Below are 18,123 nucleotides of genomic sequence, written 5' to 3'. Positions count from 1 at the left end.
CTGACAAAGCCTTTTTAGCATTATTTAAACATTGTCAGAGTTTACAAGATACTACAATAAAACAACCTATCTGCTGATAACTCCCCTAGCGCTAATGGCTAGCATAAGGAGCAACCATCTTCCTCCAGACTGATTTCCCACCAATGTGCCTGCACCACAGAGCTAATGTTAAACAATAAATTTATAAGGAGTGTTTATTATATACTCTATTAGTGTAACCAACAAATACCCTCTACAAGCCACTTGTAATCAGATTTTTGAAGAGTTCAAAGAACTGACTTTGAAAAATCAAATTTGAGTCCAGTCAAAATACAATTCTAATTTTTATTATAATATTTGTATCATTAACTTCTACAAGACCCCAAATAAGAGAGAGCCCCAATTCAATTTATTTTCTTCATTGAGCTAAAAAACTGTCTTGTTTAATAATTAGTCTAACAATAACAATAGTCTGATGCTGCTCCAACAAATAGTTTCTTCTGGAAGTCTAAACATAAGTTGTACCAGCATAAAATGTAAAATACAGAAAGGTATGCCCAACACTTTTCAAGTGCTCTCTAATACTGTCAAAGGATTTCCTCTTCTTAACCAGTGAAGCAGTCTATCATCCTTATGAAATCTCATTTGAGAATCTTCAAAGAGGCTATCACCCTTTATTGATTGCTCAGCTCTCAAGATTTTATTAGAGATTAGACAATAAGGAGCAGGAAATAATTTGTTCCTTCGATTTGACCTGCAGACTTCTTAAAAAGTAAAGATAAAATTGACTCAAATTACTACAGCAGGAGACAGTCCTGGCTCAGACTCAGTTCTTTAACTAATTAGCCCCTGCTTCTGATATTTTAACACTGTCAAACTTTTTTGCTAAATTCAGTTTTACAATATACATATTAAATATTTCTTTATTTTGTGATAAGCCTTTCAATGATACCCCGGGTATGACCTCTGGTGCAACATCCCCCTCCATTTCTTTTACAATATTTTTAAAGATTACAGAACTCAACAGAAGACCACGCACTGAAATTAATAGGCATTAGATCAAGCCAAAAATTATTTCTCTGGGTGATCACTTAAAAGACCTTGGAAAATAGAAGTTTCATGACCCAGCAACATTCCCCTCAGTGTTGTAGTTTTTCAAGTAAAAATATTACCTTGTTTTTAAAATGCTTAATGGAGAATTAAGATTAGCAAATCATGATCTTGAAGAAAGCCATGCATAGGACAGTGGTCTTTTCCTATGCAATTTTGAAATGATAAATTTAAATTTAAAGACAACCTACTGATATGATAGAATAAACACAAATCTATTTAGTAAATGCAAGTCATCAGCTGCCTTGGCAATCTAGTAGTTTGAACAAAGTGCTGTAATGTAGAGGGTCTATGGGTATGTCTACACTGCTATTAGACACTTACAGCTGGCCTGCACCAGCTGACTCTGACTCACGGGGCTTAGTTTAATTGCACTGTAGACATTTGGGCTCGGGCTGGAGCCCAGGTTCTAGGACCCTGTCAACTGGTTGGGTCCAGAGCTTGGGCTGGAATCAGAGCTCAATGTCTACACCGCAATTAAACAGCCACTTAGCACAAGCCCCACAAGCCAGAGTCAGCTGGCGTGGGCCAGCCACAAGTGTCTAATTCCAGTGTAGACATTCCGGAAGAGACTTGAGGCCCTTTTCTGTTCTCACACTGTAAAGGTGATACAGCAAAAGCAAGGATTTATTCTCTCAGGAAGATATCTTCTTATGAAGAGCACTGATGAGCTCTGGAATGACTTGTGCCCAGGCCTCTTCCATTGAATACAAGATTCTGTTTATTAATGGGCCTTCAGTGGGCAGGGGGCAGGACACGTGTATAAAACAGGGACACATTCTGCAGCTTTCAGAGATGCTGAAGGACCTTGGCAGACCAAAGAACTATCACTATATAAAGTAAATTAACTTGGGAGCTTAGATATTTAGTCTCTCTTAAGTGAAACTGTATTGCCCTTCAATATGACAAAGGAATCAAATTCCAAATCTGAAAATGTATCTGGGAAGACAGAATAGTGTGGTAAATATACAGCAGACTTGCCATGCTCCTGATGTGGGAAAGATCCTTCTGATTTTAAGGTGTGCCCTATAACCGCTTTCTACTTCCTCTTTAAATGAACTTCCTCTTGATTCAGTAAAGTATATTTAGACAGGGCTGTGCTATCAAGTACTGAGCTTCAACAAGACGTTTATAGTTGCTGCACATCCTCTGTAACACTGCAGTGTTCCACTTCCTGTTGACTCAAACAAAGAGACAGGAACCAGTTGCAAAGATAGAGAGAATACAGCCAGGTTATCTTATTGCTGCCTTAGTTCTCTGTTTCTGTCATAAATTATTTCTTGTAAATTAAATTAATTAATTAATCTAAAACTTGTCATCACTGAAATATCTGCAAGTCATTCGGAGTAATCTGTGCTGACTGATCAGCAAGAGATTTGTGCCCCGCTCCCTCAGCCTGGGAGTGATTGCTGAGCAAGTGAGCAATCAAGAGGAGATTATGAGCCATAATCACTCATTTAGAGAAAGATATGGATGGACATGGGAACATGGAGGCCGTTGCCAGGAGGCTTCCAATGCTCAGGACAACGGGAAACCAACTATGTCTTTCTGAAATATTGTTGATAGAAGTTTTTTTGCATGTTTTTAGATTTGTTTCTGTGCGAGAGTGATGGCAAATAATCGGACAATAGCAAATTATCCTAGTACTGAATTCCAAATAAATATCACATAGAATTATTTTTGAGATATAATTTTTTTCTTCTGAGATATTAGTCTTCTAAAATGCATAAAATGACATGTGGTGAGTGTCAACATTTGCAGGAGGAGGTCAACACTAAACTTTCCATTTTTACATTAATCAATTTCAGAGCAAATCCCCCCTCATATTAATATCCAAATATTGACATCAATGATGTTGTGATACGATGACGGTAATGGGGTCTGCTTACCCAGACAGGGTTAAGCCCATATTACTGACAGCGGGAGTCCCGGATCCCAGTGGGACTGGGCATACTCCAAATGCTCTAGCAGTATAAAGGAAGGAAGCCCAGCTCATTCTGGGCTTGAGGCCACAGGGGAAGGACCCCTGACTGTGCTAGGAATCAGAGTCTTCCTGGGCCCACCTGAACCCTGGCGACTGCAGGAGCACCAGAGGTGACCAGCCCAGCTGACCACAGAGAACCTGATGTCTCATGGGAGACCCCAGCACAGACACTGGTAAGAAGTGACCCAGGGGGGTGATGGAGTGGTACCTCCCACCCGGGAAACCCCAACATGTTTCAGTGGGACCCACCCACTGAGTCAGTGGCAAGTTGCTACGCCAGTGTTAGGGCCCTGCGTTGGGGCCCGGCAGAGTCGGGTGGGCCCGGGCCCCCCTACTGGGTCCGCCATACCCCTTGGTGGGCACCCCACCCCTCTAGACTCTGGCCGCTAGGCCATGCTGCTCTGCACCTAAGGGCTGCTTTACAGACTCTGGATGCTAGGCCACGCTGCCCTGCATCTAAGGGCTGCATTGACCCTAGGGGCATAGACCATCACAATGACATAAAACTTAAGTTTCACACCGAAAAATACTAAAGTCTCACAAAAAAAAAAAAGAATTATCAAGAAAAAAAGAAAAGACCTACTGACTAGGGTTGCCAACCTTCCAGTTTCTGGAAAGTGGACAACCCTATTCTGTTCCCTCCCCCTGAAGCCCAGGCCCTGCTCCATCCCCTGCTCAACCCCCTACCTCAAGGTCCTGCCCTCTGCTCACTCCTCTCCCCCCACACCCTGCGCCCAGCCCGGGGACCATCTCACTGTCCCCACTCCACCAGTTACCTGCAGGGGGCAGGCTCTATCTTCCTACCGCACCTGTCCCCCTGGCATGATCAGCCCATGTCCCTGGCCACCGCAGCCTCCCAAAGCTAGGTTCTCTGTCAGGCTCTCACACTAGCCCAGAGCACAGCAGACAGTAGGAGAAGTTGATGGTCCCGCCCCTTCCACTCCCAGACACATTTCCGGCTCACTCAGCCTCTGACCTTGGCAGCCGGGCCTGGGCAGGGAGTGGAAGGGGCAGGACCACCTACTTCTCCTGTTGGCCACTCCGCTCTGGGTCGGTGTGAGAGCCCAGCCGCCCAGTCAGCATGGTGACTGCCTGTGAGAGAGAGAGCCTGGCTGTGGGAGGCGGCAGCGGCAGTGGGAGAAAGACAGAGCCCCTCTCCCTGCCTCAGCAGGCCAATCTGGGGTGGTGCTTGGCGCCCGCATGTCCCCCCTACGTGTTGTCCCAGTTCCTGCAACTGGACTTTTGGTGTCTGGTCAGTGTTTCTGACTGGACACTGTTAGGTGCCATTTTCGACCAGTAGTCAACACTACTACTGACACTCAAATCCACCTAAGTAGAGGGATGCTGCACAGGCTCTCCCCTGGCTGTTATTTCAGTTTGAGCTACAACAGCAGTCCCTCTGCATCAATTAAACAGGGTGTTGGAGCTACTGGATCTGTGTAAATGCAGATGTGAACCTTCCCCTAGCTTGCCTGTACATAGTTAGGCTCTCCATATCCCTGCCTATCTGGGGCCATTACTTTCCATGGCATGTAGGGCATGCAGAAGTACTGCCATGTAGCCACTCTGCCTATGCTTCACTCAGCATAGCCCGTGTGGGGTTAAGTGGTGCAAAGGGCTTTGCACTGACGCTCTGAACGATGGGTGAACTTCACTCTTAGAAAGAAAAGGAGTTCTTGTGGCACCTTAGAGACTAACCAATTTATTTGAGCATGAGCTTTCATGAGCTACAGCTCACTTCATCGGATGTGAAGTGAGCTGTAGCTCACGAAAGCTTATGCTCAAATAAATTGGTTAGTCTCTAAGGTGCCACAAGTACTCCTTTTTTTTTTTGAGAATACAGACTAACACGGCTTTCACTCTTAGAGAATACTGTAATAAAAGGAAACACAGGTAAATAGACACTTACATATTCATTTTTATAGGAAACTTTTCCTCAGATTGCAAAAATATTTTTATAGCAATCCCAGAAGGCTACAGTATGCTTTTTTTGGACAAGCGCAGCTCTGCATTGCAAGTATAAATGATGTCTCTCAATAGAAGCATCAGAGCTCCAATTATTTAACTCCCTATACTGGGTACTATTTTAACAGCTGGCCTCTGTCCTTTCTAAACACAACGACAACCCTACTGCTGATTTATGATTCACTGTAGTGTTTTACTGAACTAATGAGCCATAAAGGGCCTACTTTTTATGAGGAGATAATCAAGGCCACAAATTTATCACTACACTCTTTTATCTGTCATTGTAAGACAGAATGTTGAATTGGCACTTGGATGATAAGGATCAACTTTGTTTTCTTTGCCAGCATTAAAATGTTTCCAAGCTAATAGATTTTTTTTCAGTTTTGACACCTATCACTATTGATTCTAGCCTTGGCAAAGAAACTAAGGATTGTATATGACACTTGCACAGTCATCCTGGAAATGGTTAATGTCAAGTATCTTTAAGAATCATTTGTTGTAAACTGTGCCAATTCAGACTGTAAACATTTTCCATGTTCAAACTTTGCAGAAGTTGGGGAAAGAACAAAGCGTTTTCCTGTAGTGTGACTTGTGTAGTGAGCAGCTTATCATGTATTTTGCTGTATCTGGAATAAAGATAGAATGACACATGCTGTGACAAGCCGTAAACATACCAAAACCACAAAAGCTTTTCTTGCAGTGTTTTCTAAAAGTTGAGTTGGGTTATTTATTATAGGCAGTTCTGCTCTGACAAAATTTTCACTCAGATCCAAATAAGAGACAAAAGAATCCAGAGAAATCTCCATTCATGTTGAACTCAATAAAGCAGCAAGTAATCCTGCCAATCTTGGGAAAGTAGCCCATCCTCCAGAACTCCTGGCCCAAATGCAAGTACTTGCTGAATGAAAAGGTTTTATGATTGACTAAATGATTCTACCAGGAACTGGGAAAAATTAGAGAAGCTTTTGAATTAAAATTTGTTTATTTATAAAACTTTACACACCGACTTAGCCCCAGAGTGATTTTAGGTGAAATTACTTCACAAACAGGAGGAGCTAGGAGAATCAGATAGTGTGTATATAAAACCATTGGTGATTTTGCATTAGCGGTCTCCCTGATCTGCAGAGGTCATAAGTCTGTTGCAGCCATAGCTAGAGCCTTGACTCTTTAGTTCAAGACAGCTATGGCAGCTATCACAGACAAACATTAAAGAAAACAGTAAGAATACATTTAATTGTTAAGTATCTTGTATAAGAAATTTAACTAAATAACAGGACTATCTACTGAGCTATGTAGAAAACTGATTAGGCAGCTAGTAGCCAAATATTTATTTACTGAGCTTTTTCTCTCTCTGTTAGTCCACTGAGATGCTGTATAGTCCTAAGTAGGCAGTAGGACCTGGAGGAAACAAACAGATGTGTTGGCAATGAAAAAAAAATGTTCCTTGATTTACGTGATAGAATAGATGACCTTCAAAACAGAAGTATAAGGCAGAATATACAAGTTCCCACACACAAAGAACTCCTATATTTATCATTTATACTGCACCAAGCTCTATATTATCTAGGTGCCAATACTATTATAAGAGGAGTTGGCAGCAACACCTATAGCTAAGGTTGCCTAACACTTTCCATATAAAATCCTTTTTAAAATTGTTTATAACTTTGCCAAACATTACTCATTCCAGCTGAAATTTTCCAGGCTAGGGGCACTATTGCCAACACCTAGCATTCAAAAATCATGAGTCAAATCCCAGAATATCATGAGATTGGTCTCAAAATTGTGAAATGTTTTAAAAGAAGTAATATTAAATTGTGGGTTTGTCTGTCTTCTGATTTTGAACACCCCTTTTCTTACCCCCATGTGTATATGACAATTAGTGTTGCCGATTCTTGCAAAGTTAGAGTGAATCATGTGGTTTGTGCCCCTATATCCCTACATCAATTCATTATGTATCCTCTTAGTCCCACATCAACTTTCACCCCTCTCCCCAGCCCTCAGATAATCAGTTCTGCACTCCCTCCAGCCTCACATCTGCACCTTGCCTTTCAGCACAGCTCTGCTCCTCCTCCAGTCATCCCTCCAGTCTGTGGGGCAGCTTTGGAGGCTCTTCAAGTCATCCCCTTCCAGGCCTGGTGGGTCATCTCCAAAGGTATTTACCTCCAGTGGCTTGGGGAGGGGGGCAGCTTCAGCTGCAATCCTATTCTCCCTATTTCTAGGCTCAGGATGCAGGATGAGGGAGGGGGGAAAAGGGAGGAACAGAGAGGAGCTGACTCCTTTTTCACAAGAGGGAAGGGGGAAGAAGAAAGCAGAGGCACCGTAAGCTGCTAGGCTCTTTCCATCCTCCCCTCTTGAAAAAATGGTATCAGCTGCTCCCTCTCCATCTTCCCTTATCCAAAAATTCCCCTCAGCTCCTCAGGGAAGAGATCCAGAAGCAGCAGCTCTGATTTGCTGACAACAGAGAAATGGAGAAGGTCATCAATAAGAGGGGGTTTTCTTCTTGACAGTCTGAAAATCAGTTCTGAAGGTTGCCATTCCCAGTGTCATCATTTGACTTGCTACTGAAGGGATCAGTTTCCCTCCAGGATCTTGAATTGAACCCAGGATTCTTGAGTCTCAACATTCCTCTGCTGCAAATATCTGTGAAACAATCTGGCAAGGTGTTTGTCTCATCCCCAAGCTAACTGAGTAACTGGTGGCAGCAGTAGGCTACTCCTCCACATAGAGGATGACAGTCTAATACTGCCACTAGTTACTCAGTTAGCTGTTAATGACCAGTGTGGGGGTCAGTATGGTTCCATAGGGTGGAATTTCTGTTTTTTACTTTGCCTTTTTAAAAAAAATCCTAGGAAATTAAATGTAAAAGAAAAAAATATGTTCAAAGAATGTTTGCAAAATCAAGCACTCAAACATTAGCAGGTGTCAGAATTAGGGTTGCCCAACATGGAGTTTGCCAAAGGATGCTGTAGTAAAAAATGATGTCCTTTCGCAGATGTGGGATTTATTTTGTCTGCTTTCTTGGACATGGCTGGAAAAGGAAAAGGAGATGGCCAGATATTCTTGGCTGGGTTGAGAAGGCTGGAGACAACAGGCAGAGCCAATTTCTCAGTGATCTGCATCTGTAATGTGTCAAACAGGGAATCAGAGATCTCTGGTGCCATGACCCTTGTTCACATCTGGACAGTATTTGCCATTCTTACCAATAGCTGTTCATCAGTCTCAGTTCATCAGTTCATCAACAGTCTCAGTTCATCAGAAAGGAAACAGATGAGGCACTAATCTGATCTTCTGGTGAAGTGCCGTCTGTATATTCCTCAACATATCTGGTTCTTCTCATGGAGTCTTATCCCGTTCCTCAAATACAGGCAGATCCTTCTTCAGGTCTGAAGTACTGGTGCTGGCAAGGTAGATGGTGTTGGTGTCCAATGAGGAATATGTGCTAGTGAGGGTATATAGTGCTGAGGGGGAAGGTCTGGTGGCTAAGTCAGTGCCAAGTTCATAGCTGGAGTTGGTCTCACAGCTTCCAAAATGACCTTCATGGAGTCCTGTATGAAAGATCACATGAGGAGCTGAAGAGGGCCCTGCATGAGATTCTTCCATGATATATGGATTTCAGGCAAGAGAAGAAGTCTGGTATTCCAAGGTCAAGTTGGGGAGAGGGGGACTCTCCATATTCATCTCAAAATAGGTTGAAGGTACTCCAAGGTAGCTCCAGATCAGAACAGGAGAAGTTGGTACAAGAACAGAGTCAAGCAGTGGAAAAGCATGCCGTGGGGTGACTAGTAGCTTTGACAGAAGACCCTCACCCACAATCCCTTCTTATAGCCAGGCTTCCATGGTCCACCTGATGAGATAGCTGGCCTTGAGCCACAAGGGAGGGCTCAGAGACAAAAAGAAAATCTGCTGTTGACCTCAGATGTGAGTCAAGTGGGTTTGGGTACTTTTAAATCACCATTACTAGCTTTGGGACAGTAGGGCACACTCCTGGGATCAGACCTCTTGTATGGCACCATTCCCTGGGATATTGGACCCCTCTGTTGAGCTGCCCTAGTACTTGAAACTGGTGTTTAAGACTCCCTGAACCCTACAATTACTTACACATGCTCCCTCAAAGCTCCAATGCAGCTATGGGCACTCAGGCTTACTAGTTTAATTATTTCAGAAACACTGTGGCAGGAAAGCAAGGAACACAGGATTAGCAAAGGAATTTCCTAACTGCATTGACTTTCCTCCTAAAGAACTTGAGAGCTACAGATCTTGAAAAAATAACAAAATAACAAAAATCCTGAATTGTTCTCTCCTTCCTTAGACCCCACTTACTCCTTCTTGTCAGTGCATAGTTCTTTAACGTTTCAGTTTCAGATGTAAGTTTCCAGTGTACACTAACTTTGAGTCCAAACTGTGAAGGTCCAAATCATCTGGTCATACTTGACCCACCCCTTGGCAGGACCCAAAAAAGAACATCTGTAGTTCCATGTAGATGAGCCAGCACTTAAGAGTCATTGAGTATGTCTACACTTCAAGTAGGCACCTGCAGTTAACCCATGCCAGCTAACTCAGGCTTGGCTAAGCAGCTGTTTAACTGACGTTTAGACGTTCGGGCTCAAATTGCAACCTGAGCTCTGGGACCCTACCACCTTGCAGGGTCCTACAGTCCAGGCTCCAGCCTGAGCCTGAATGTCTCCTCCACAATTAAGCAGCCTCTTATCTTGAGGCCTGTAAGCCCAAGTTAGCTGGCATGGGCCAGCCACAGGTTTTTAATGGCAGCATAGACATTCTCCTTGAACGTCAGTCACCCCCAGACTGCAGACTTGATTCCTGTCAGTGAAGGGCCTTCAATAAACAGTCAAACAGACTCCATCATTCAATATAATTATATCCCACTCTATAACAGGCACTTCCTGTATGATCACTAAAGCTACCGAGGCCATAATTTGGTGGGGAGGAGATTATTTCCATCTCTGGTCCAGCTTTTGATTTAGCTGGTGCCAGATGAGGAATTTGCTACCAGTTTAAGGCCAAGAAGATTCTAGTCTTGAGCCTGTGATGAAAGGGGCATTGAAGCCAGAGTGCATCCTCGCTCCTATGTAACATGGGGTTCAGCATGAAGGGCTAGTCTTGGTACCACCCAATTAGCCTGTCAGAGCATTAGGCTGTACGCAATGAGAAGCCAGATGAGCCTGGAGTGTTAAGGGTCTCCCGCTGGTGTTGGGGACTGAAGGTGTGGCAAACTGCACATTGGGTTATTGAGTGTATCTCGCCCAGACACAGAAGGCATCAGACATGAATGTCTGTTTGCAGTATGATGGCCTGGCAGTAGGTGCACTTCTTGTAGCCCTGATAAGGAGACAAAAGCTCCTGGTACATGGAAAGGGCTAACTACACTAAGCTATCCTATACTAATTAACTGTTTACACAAAAATCTTAAGCTAGGCTATGGAAAGGACTTGTGTAAGGATGGGTTCTGCACGCTCTTGGTGGTGCAGGTGAAGGAACTGAGGCCATTAGAATCATAGAATATCCGGGTTGGAAGGGACCTCAGGAGGTCATCTAGTCCAACCCCCTGCTCAAAGCAGGACCATTGAGGAGTTGCACTTCTTCGTATGGAATAGGACAATGATGTAACTAACATATGAGATCTCTTGTGCACCCCCCCCAACAGACATGGCTTTTCAAGGCAGTTTTGCAGCTCAATACTATGAGGACCAAGTTCCACAGGTGGGAATGCACAGATACCATTAAACAGCTTCTAATATATTTAATATGTAAATAGATAGTTGATGTAGATTTTTTATAGTACTACTATTTTATCAGAAGTCTTGCAATTCTGATAAAGGCAAGTCCATTGCCTTACAGAAGTCTAAGTATAATATATATACACAGTTACCTTTATCAACCAAACTTGATATCATTTTTGTTGAGATTACAAGTTTATTTGACAAGACCTATTTTCCATAAAACTATATTTAATTCTTTACTAATTGTGTCCCATATCAACCTTTCCATGATTTTGCCTGGGATTTATGTCACACTAACTGTTGTACAGTTACCCAGGTTATATGATTTAGCCTACTAAAACATAAAAGTCCTGTAGAACTTCCCCAATGTTAAAAGATTTGTTAAAAATCAACATTAATGGTTCAAAGAGCTCAACCATTTATTTTAATACTCTTGGGTGCAAGTTATTCCTCTTCCTCTGATGATTTTTAAAGTGTTCAACATCTTCCCTAGTTACTGAGGGAATAGAAAGTATTTCCTTACCACACTAAGGTCTGAATACATCCTGCTGCTTTTTTCCAAACACAGAACAACAATAGTCATTGAATATTCATGCTTTTTTCTGCATGAATTTTGTTTATTCCTGATACAGTTAAAAAAAAATCTTTCTAATTATCCTTAACTCTACTGACCATAGATTATTCATTGTCATCTTTAGCCTCAATTATCAATTGTCTGCATTTCCTAACTACTGATTTGTATTCATTGCTACCAAATTCACCATCTTTTCCATCTGTTATATATTTATGTTTAATTGCTAGTTTCGCTTCCTCTCTTACTCAGGATGTTTTTTATCTGAAGCTTTCTTATATGATTAAAGAATTGTGGGTTTGGAGTTATAAATAATACTTAACACAGAATTATCATTTTTATGTCTAAATTTTTCTCCCTACTGGCCCTTTTTAAACACCCAAGTTCCTGTGCGTGGGGCATACTTGTTTCTCTTTCTTTCTTTGTCATTCATAGTCACAACAACATTTTCCTTAATCTCAATATTTGGGGAGAAAAGTGTCTAACCAGTGAATGTCCTGCACTTTCTTGTTTGAAAGTATGTCCCTCAGGCATTCTTCCCCCTCCTTCCCTTCGTCCCCCTGTCCCCCGGGTTGAAAGATGTGATTGACAAATACAGAGGATAAAATTGGTCAAGGTCTTGCAGCTTTCTATTGCTCAAAGAAAAAAGATACAGCTGTTTTAGTCAATAGAAAAAATACTGTTTTAGCTGATTCAATGAGTGAAAGTAGAGTGAAGAGATTTATTTTCACTGGAGGCAAGGTTGAGTGCCTGAGACAGTTTGCCTACCCTGCTGAATATATATCCACCAAGTAGACATGCATGTGTCTAATTCAGATGCAGGTCCCTTTTCTGTTAGTATATTTGCTTTGTTTTTGCAGGTGAAGGATGCCATGGGGGAGATTTTTAATTGAAATCTGGTAGTGGAGGATAGACCTGGGAAAGCAGAATGACTTCCAGCTTTCACTTACAAATTAAATAAAATCCTAAGGGATCTTAAACTGGCAGATGTTTGGAGAAAATTAAATGCTAATGTGTGCAGTTGTACTTTTTACACCCATAGACATCAAATATATAAAAGCATTAACTTCTCTTCTGTTGCAGTGGGTGCACGATATATGCACAGGGTATAAGGTTAAATCTGATGAAGTAAGATGGAAACTCAATATCAAATCATGCACTGACAGCATAACGTGCCCAGGCAATCTCATCCTGAAAGTAGTTAATTGAATGGCTAGCAATCTTTTTTTTCCCCCAAAAAGTATGGCACTATTTCAGAATTAACGCCCTTGTTGAATACTACAATGCAAATTATACCTGGAAGAATAAAGTAAATGAATAACTGGGATGGCATGAAATCTCTTGTGCATAGGCTTTTAATAGCTACTGCCACAGAAGGAAAATATTTTAAATGTTTTCCACTTAAGAACTTTGAAAATGATTTCTGGAACTCAAGAGAGTGGACAACTAATAATAATGGGAAAGGGTAAATGTTTGTCACGGTGGTCATAAAAGTCATGCATTGCATCACTTTTCTTAGTAAAATCCATGAATCAAATCCTGGCCCTATTGTAGTCAGTGGAAGTTCTGCCATTGATTTCAGCAGGGCCAAGATTTCATGCCCTGTTAAACTGTGCATGTGAATATGTGGGTGGACTATTAAGAAATGAGTGGGTAGGTGGGCAAATAAATACATAAAGAGTTATACAAATTATCTTTAGAAAGGCCTCAGAGAATAGCCCTTAAAACTGAAGAGAATACAGAACTGGAGGGGGCTGGGGGAACCAGTGTGACTACAAAGACTTAAAATACCAAGAAACAATGGAGGCCTTTGCCACAACTGCAGTCAGTAGAAACACTTGAACTGGAACCATCCTGGTATAAAAGAAAGGGAGCTGCTCACAGGGGTCCTCTGTAAGGGGTCTTTACCCTCTTGGTGGGAAACAGCCCAAATCTGTTAACTTCTCTTCTTATCCAGGGTTTTGGGGGATGGGAACACTAAGAGATGGGGTATGTGGTAAGGAGAGTACTGGTTTCCTTTTTATTCTAATACTTTATTTTAATTATTTTCCAGGTTGGGGCCAAAGAGGCACTGGTAGCTCAATCTTGTCTTGTGACTTTTTTTCTAGATTTTGGCAGAAATACCTACAGCCTAAGAGAGGCACCTTTTCTGAGGATTCTATATTGAAATAAATAATCTAGAAATTCTGTTAATTGAGCATGCTGAATATGTTCACAGGTTATTGGTTTTTAAATTTTAAAAAGCAATATAGCAAACAGACACTTGACCCAGCTGCTTAAAAAGATAACAAAATAGATTAAACTAAAGATGCAAGTCTTTTTCTTTCATCACGGGAGATCAGACCTGCAACAGTCTCTCTGGAGTGGTGGTAGCAGTAGCAAGGCAGGATGGAACTTATGCACCATTTTCCCTATATGAGTTTTATTTAGTGTCCAAAATGAATGTTGTAGACGCACTGAGACAAACGCACTCAACCATCTGCAAACTAGACTCATGCCCTTTGGAACTTGTGAAAGCTATGGGGAAATAGTAGGTCAGAATGAGAGCTGTCCTGGCTGTGAGATGAAGTGACAAAGATAATTACAATACCATATGATTCTCTGTGTCTTTCTGGCAGAAGCACAGATTCTCTGTGTCTTTCTCATTTTGGCATCCCACGCCTTCTGGTATCTGGCTGAGTTTTTTGAGAATATCTGGAAACAAAACCTTCAGGGTTGTCATGGGTCATTTAGCTCTTGCTTGCTGATCTAAAGCATTCAAGTGTTTGAAGTCTTTTTAGGGCAAACTCTGTATTTAAAATTAAGGTTGAAAATGTAACAATAGAAAAACATTACTATTCCTGACAGAATTCTGCATCCCTGTGGGGGTTCAGAATTCATATGGTCTGCATCTTTCTCTTCCCCCCATGCAGAAAAATGCAAAATAAATCTGCAGGGGGACATGTACCTCTTCCCCAGCAGCCCAGGCAGCGTGTCTGTTCTAACATGCCTGGAGCAGCCTCAGAGACACTAATCACTGCAGGGGGAGGGAGACTGGGCATGTATGCCTACAGGGGAGATGTTGATCACTGTCAGAGGGCGGGGATGAGTATGCATGTGTACCAACAAGCAAGAGAGACCTGTGTGGAGGGGTAGGGCTTTATATTATGCAGGAGGCAGGCTCTGTCCCTGAGGCAGAAATGTAGCAGCCTACCTGCTAGTTAATTGATCTCATTCTCTGAGGCAGAAATGTAGCAGCCTGGTTAGTACTCCCCTTGATAAGGATGGAAGAGGTCCTAGTGACCTTTACAACACGCATATGGTTAAGGCTTTGCCACTTACTTTGTGGCATCTAACATTGTTAATGTTCCTATCGTTAGTTAACTGTTCCAATTCTTAGTTGGTTCCCCCAGGAGCATAAACCTGTAAAAATTTTAAGATCCCTACATTTCCAAAGTCATGTAAAGCCTTATAAATGACAGTAAGGGAATCAGCTAGGAAGCTCTATGTGCTTTCTCACTTTTTTCCTTTGCCAAACTGGCACAATGGGGTTAGATTACAGCTCAGAATTTGTTTTACTTACCCAATAAAAATAAAAAGACATTGAGGGCAAATAAAACATTGAATTGAGGCATGAAACTAGAAGCTGGTATTCCAGCAAGCACAGAGTGAAGAAGAGGTGGCAGTGGGCAACTGCTCCACCACCGGAACCGTCAATCGCTGAACATCTGAGAGAGGTCAAAAATACAGTCTTAAATCCAACCAATTCAAGCTTTGGGTGGGGTCAGTTTGATCTGAGCCTACTCCTGTGGTTTTGATTTGGGATCATATCTGATTTTGGATCCTTCCAAACTGGAAGGAACCTATTTTCCATTTCTGGTTTGGATGTGACTAAAATCTCATGAAATTTTAGCCCAAGATGGTGGAACTCATGTAAGGATAGCTAATCTTATTTTCACCAGGGAACTGAAATGTGGTCTAGATGAAATTACTATAAGGTGGGGGCATAAATGGTTGAAAAACTCTACTCAAAGAGTAATTATCAGTTGTTCACTGTCATATGAGGAGGAGTTACCAGCACTTTGGAGGACAGGATTAGAATTCAAAATGACCTTGATAAATTGGAGAATCGTCTGAAATCAAGATGAAATTCAATAAAGACAAGTGCAAAGTACTTCACTTAGGAAGGAAAAAATCAAACGCACAACTACAAAATAAGGAATATCTGGCTAGGCAGCTGTACTGCTGAAAAAGATCTATGGGTTATAGTAGCTCACAAATTAAATATGAACCAACAATGTGAGGCAGTTGCAAAAAACACTAATACCATTCTGGGGTGTATTAACAGGAGTGTTGCATGTACAACAAAGGTGGTAATTGTCTGGCTTTACTTGGCACTGGTGGGGCCTCAGCTGGAGTACTGTGTCTCATTCTGAGCACCACACTTCAAGAAAGATGTGGACAAACTGGAGAGAGTCCAGAGAAGAGCAGATTTGAGGACTTCAGTAGCTCAGACATAGGTGAGAGGTTTATTGTAGGAGTGGGTGGGTGAGATTCTAGGCCTGCATTGTGCAGGAGGTCAGACTAGATGATCATAATGGTCCCTTCTGACCTTAATATCTATGAATCTATGAATAAACATTTATCAAAAAGTCAATAAAATGCCAGGACAATCAGAACCAAGCACTTCCCAAAGTACCCAGCCAGGTCCAGGACAATGGATTAGCAAAACTGGATAACTTTCATGTGTGAAAGTCTGAGCAATTTAAAATGACATTCTACTTTTTTTTTTTTTTGCTGTTTGGTGTTCTGTAATGTAATTTAAATGAAAATCCAGGATTATAATGGCAATGCAGGGTATTAAATACAAAGTGTTTGTAATTTAACTTTCGTGTGCTTAGGAAATGCTAAATAGTTATTGTGACTTTTTTCTGTATTGTATTTTAAATAAATTACCAGAACAACTGAAACTGGTGTGATTATAGTGCATTATTTTGACAAATAAATCTTTAATATTTTGGCACATAATCCCCCTAGAAGTAACATTATTTAATGTAACCAATGTATATACTCAGATGAGGAGAGCATTCTTTTACTGTTTATAGCTAATTCTGTTTGAGGAAAAGAATATGCAAAGGCATGAAAAGCAAGCCAGTGAAGAAAGCAAACTGCAAACTGAATTTTCCCTGATAAGACAGACAGAGCTATCTTGGATTGTTTTCCTTTATTAACTAGTACATCTTAATGGCATAGCTCATTCACTGTCCTTCAAGAACAAAACAGCCTGAGAAATTAGTGAAAAGGTTTATCAACATGGAATTGCTCACAGGATTAAATGAGTGCAAGCAGTTTCCACGACTCTACAAGCTGTTTCTTTATAACAATATGGTGAATAACTGTCATTCCCATGATTGGTGGACCTCTGTCCCGCCCTTACTGAAGTCAATGGGAATTTGGTCTGTAGCATTTAGACACAGCTCAATAAATTATTTGTCCTGTTTATGACTAAAACTCGTTGGGAATTTTCCTACTAAACTTATATTTTGGTCAGAAAATGCCAGTTGGTCAAAACTGAAATAGTTTATGGAAACATTTTTGTTTTGACAAACATCCACCAAACATCTGCTAAACATATGTAAGGTTCCATCGGAAACCTGCATTGTTTCCTGCCTGTTCATCTAATGGGCTGCAAGTGAGACCAGGCTGCCAGGGTCCAGAGCTTCAAAGTAGCCCTGCTATGCAGGCTGTCCTAGGGCTGGGGATCCCAGGACTTCCTGCATCCAGAGGCAGATTATGGTTTTGTGGGGCCTTGGGCCAGAGCAAGTTGGGGCCCCTCCCCACCCCTTCCACCTGCAGTCTACTCCGACACCCCTTGTCCCCGTGCACTTACCCCATTTCCCCAGCAGGAGTGCTGGGCAGGCAGAGTGGGTCAGGGCATGGAGGACACCCATTTTTACAGGACCCCCCAATTGGTCGGGGCCCCTGAGCACACGCCCTGTTGGCCCAGTGGCTAATCCGCCACTGCCTGCAGCCAAGGTTCTGGGAAAGCCCCAGTAACCTGGTAGCCCTTCCTTGATCTCTCAGGGCTTCCAGGCTCTCCTCGCTGTCGCCCCTGAATCCCTAGGCACAGGGTGAGGAGTTCCCTGGAGTTAGGACAGACAGCTGTTCAGTTTCATTTTGGAAAATATCTAATCAAAATGTTTCAGTTTTCCCCCAAATTCTTTTTTTTAGAATTTCCTTTGTGTTGGAAATTTTGAAAGTGTAGTTTTGTTTGGGATCCAGAACTAAAATATTTTTGAAATGTTGGAATTTCCAGGTTTCAACCAGCTCTCTTTTGGATAACCTGGCCCCTAACTAAGTGATTGACTATGGGGTCACTTAAGATATTATTAGGCTAACCAATTCCATTGGATGAAATGCAGGACGAGGACTTTCTAGCTACACTTTTTTATGGTCGAAAACAACAGCTTTTTGCTTTATGTTATAAAGGTTAGTTTTAACAGATTATGTACATTAAACTCTTTATTGCTTTAACAGTGAACTGTTTTATTATGGCCAGTCCAGTAAAATCAAAAAGGCGACTTGTTACTTAGAACCGGGCCCTGCTTGGTGATCTCTCTTGCCACAAAGGGCAGAACAAGAGTTGTTCTCTCTTGCCACAGAGGTCAGGACAAGAGGCAGTGGGTTCAAACTACAGTATAGCAGATTTAGATGAAATCTCAGGAAAAACTTCCTAACTGTAAGAACAGGGGGACAATGGAACTGACTGCCTCGGAAGGTTGTAGAAGCTCCTTTAT

General features: G+C 41.8%; 1 protein-coding gene and 1 pseudogene across 2 annotated transcripts in view; one reads left to right on the top strand and one right to left on the bottom strand.

Moving 5' to 3' along the window:
* The window catches only part of GPC5 (glypican 5), a 1,060,457-nt gene that overhangs the window by 626,614 nt on the left and 415,720 nt on the right, over window positions 1-18,123 (bottom strand). The window lies entirely within an intron of this gene.
* Window positions 14,588-14,694, top strand: LOC141981104 (U6atac minor spliceosomal RNA; annotated as a pseudogene).

This window comes from Natator depressus, chromosome 1, assembly GCF_965152275.1.
Source record: "Natator depressus isolate rNatDep1 chromosome 1, rNatDep2.hap1, whole genome shotgun sequence".
NCBI lineage: Eukaryota > Metazoa > Chordata > Testudines > Cheloniidae > Natator > Natator depressus.
Note: the sequence above shows the minus strand (reverse complement) of the source record. Positions and strands in the feature narration are given on the sequence as shown.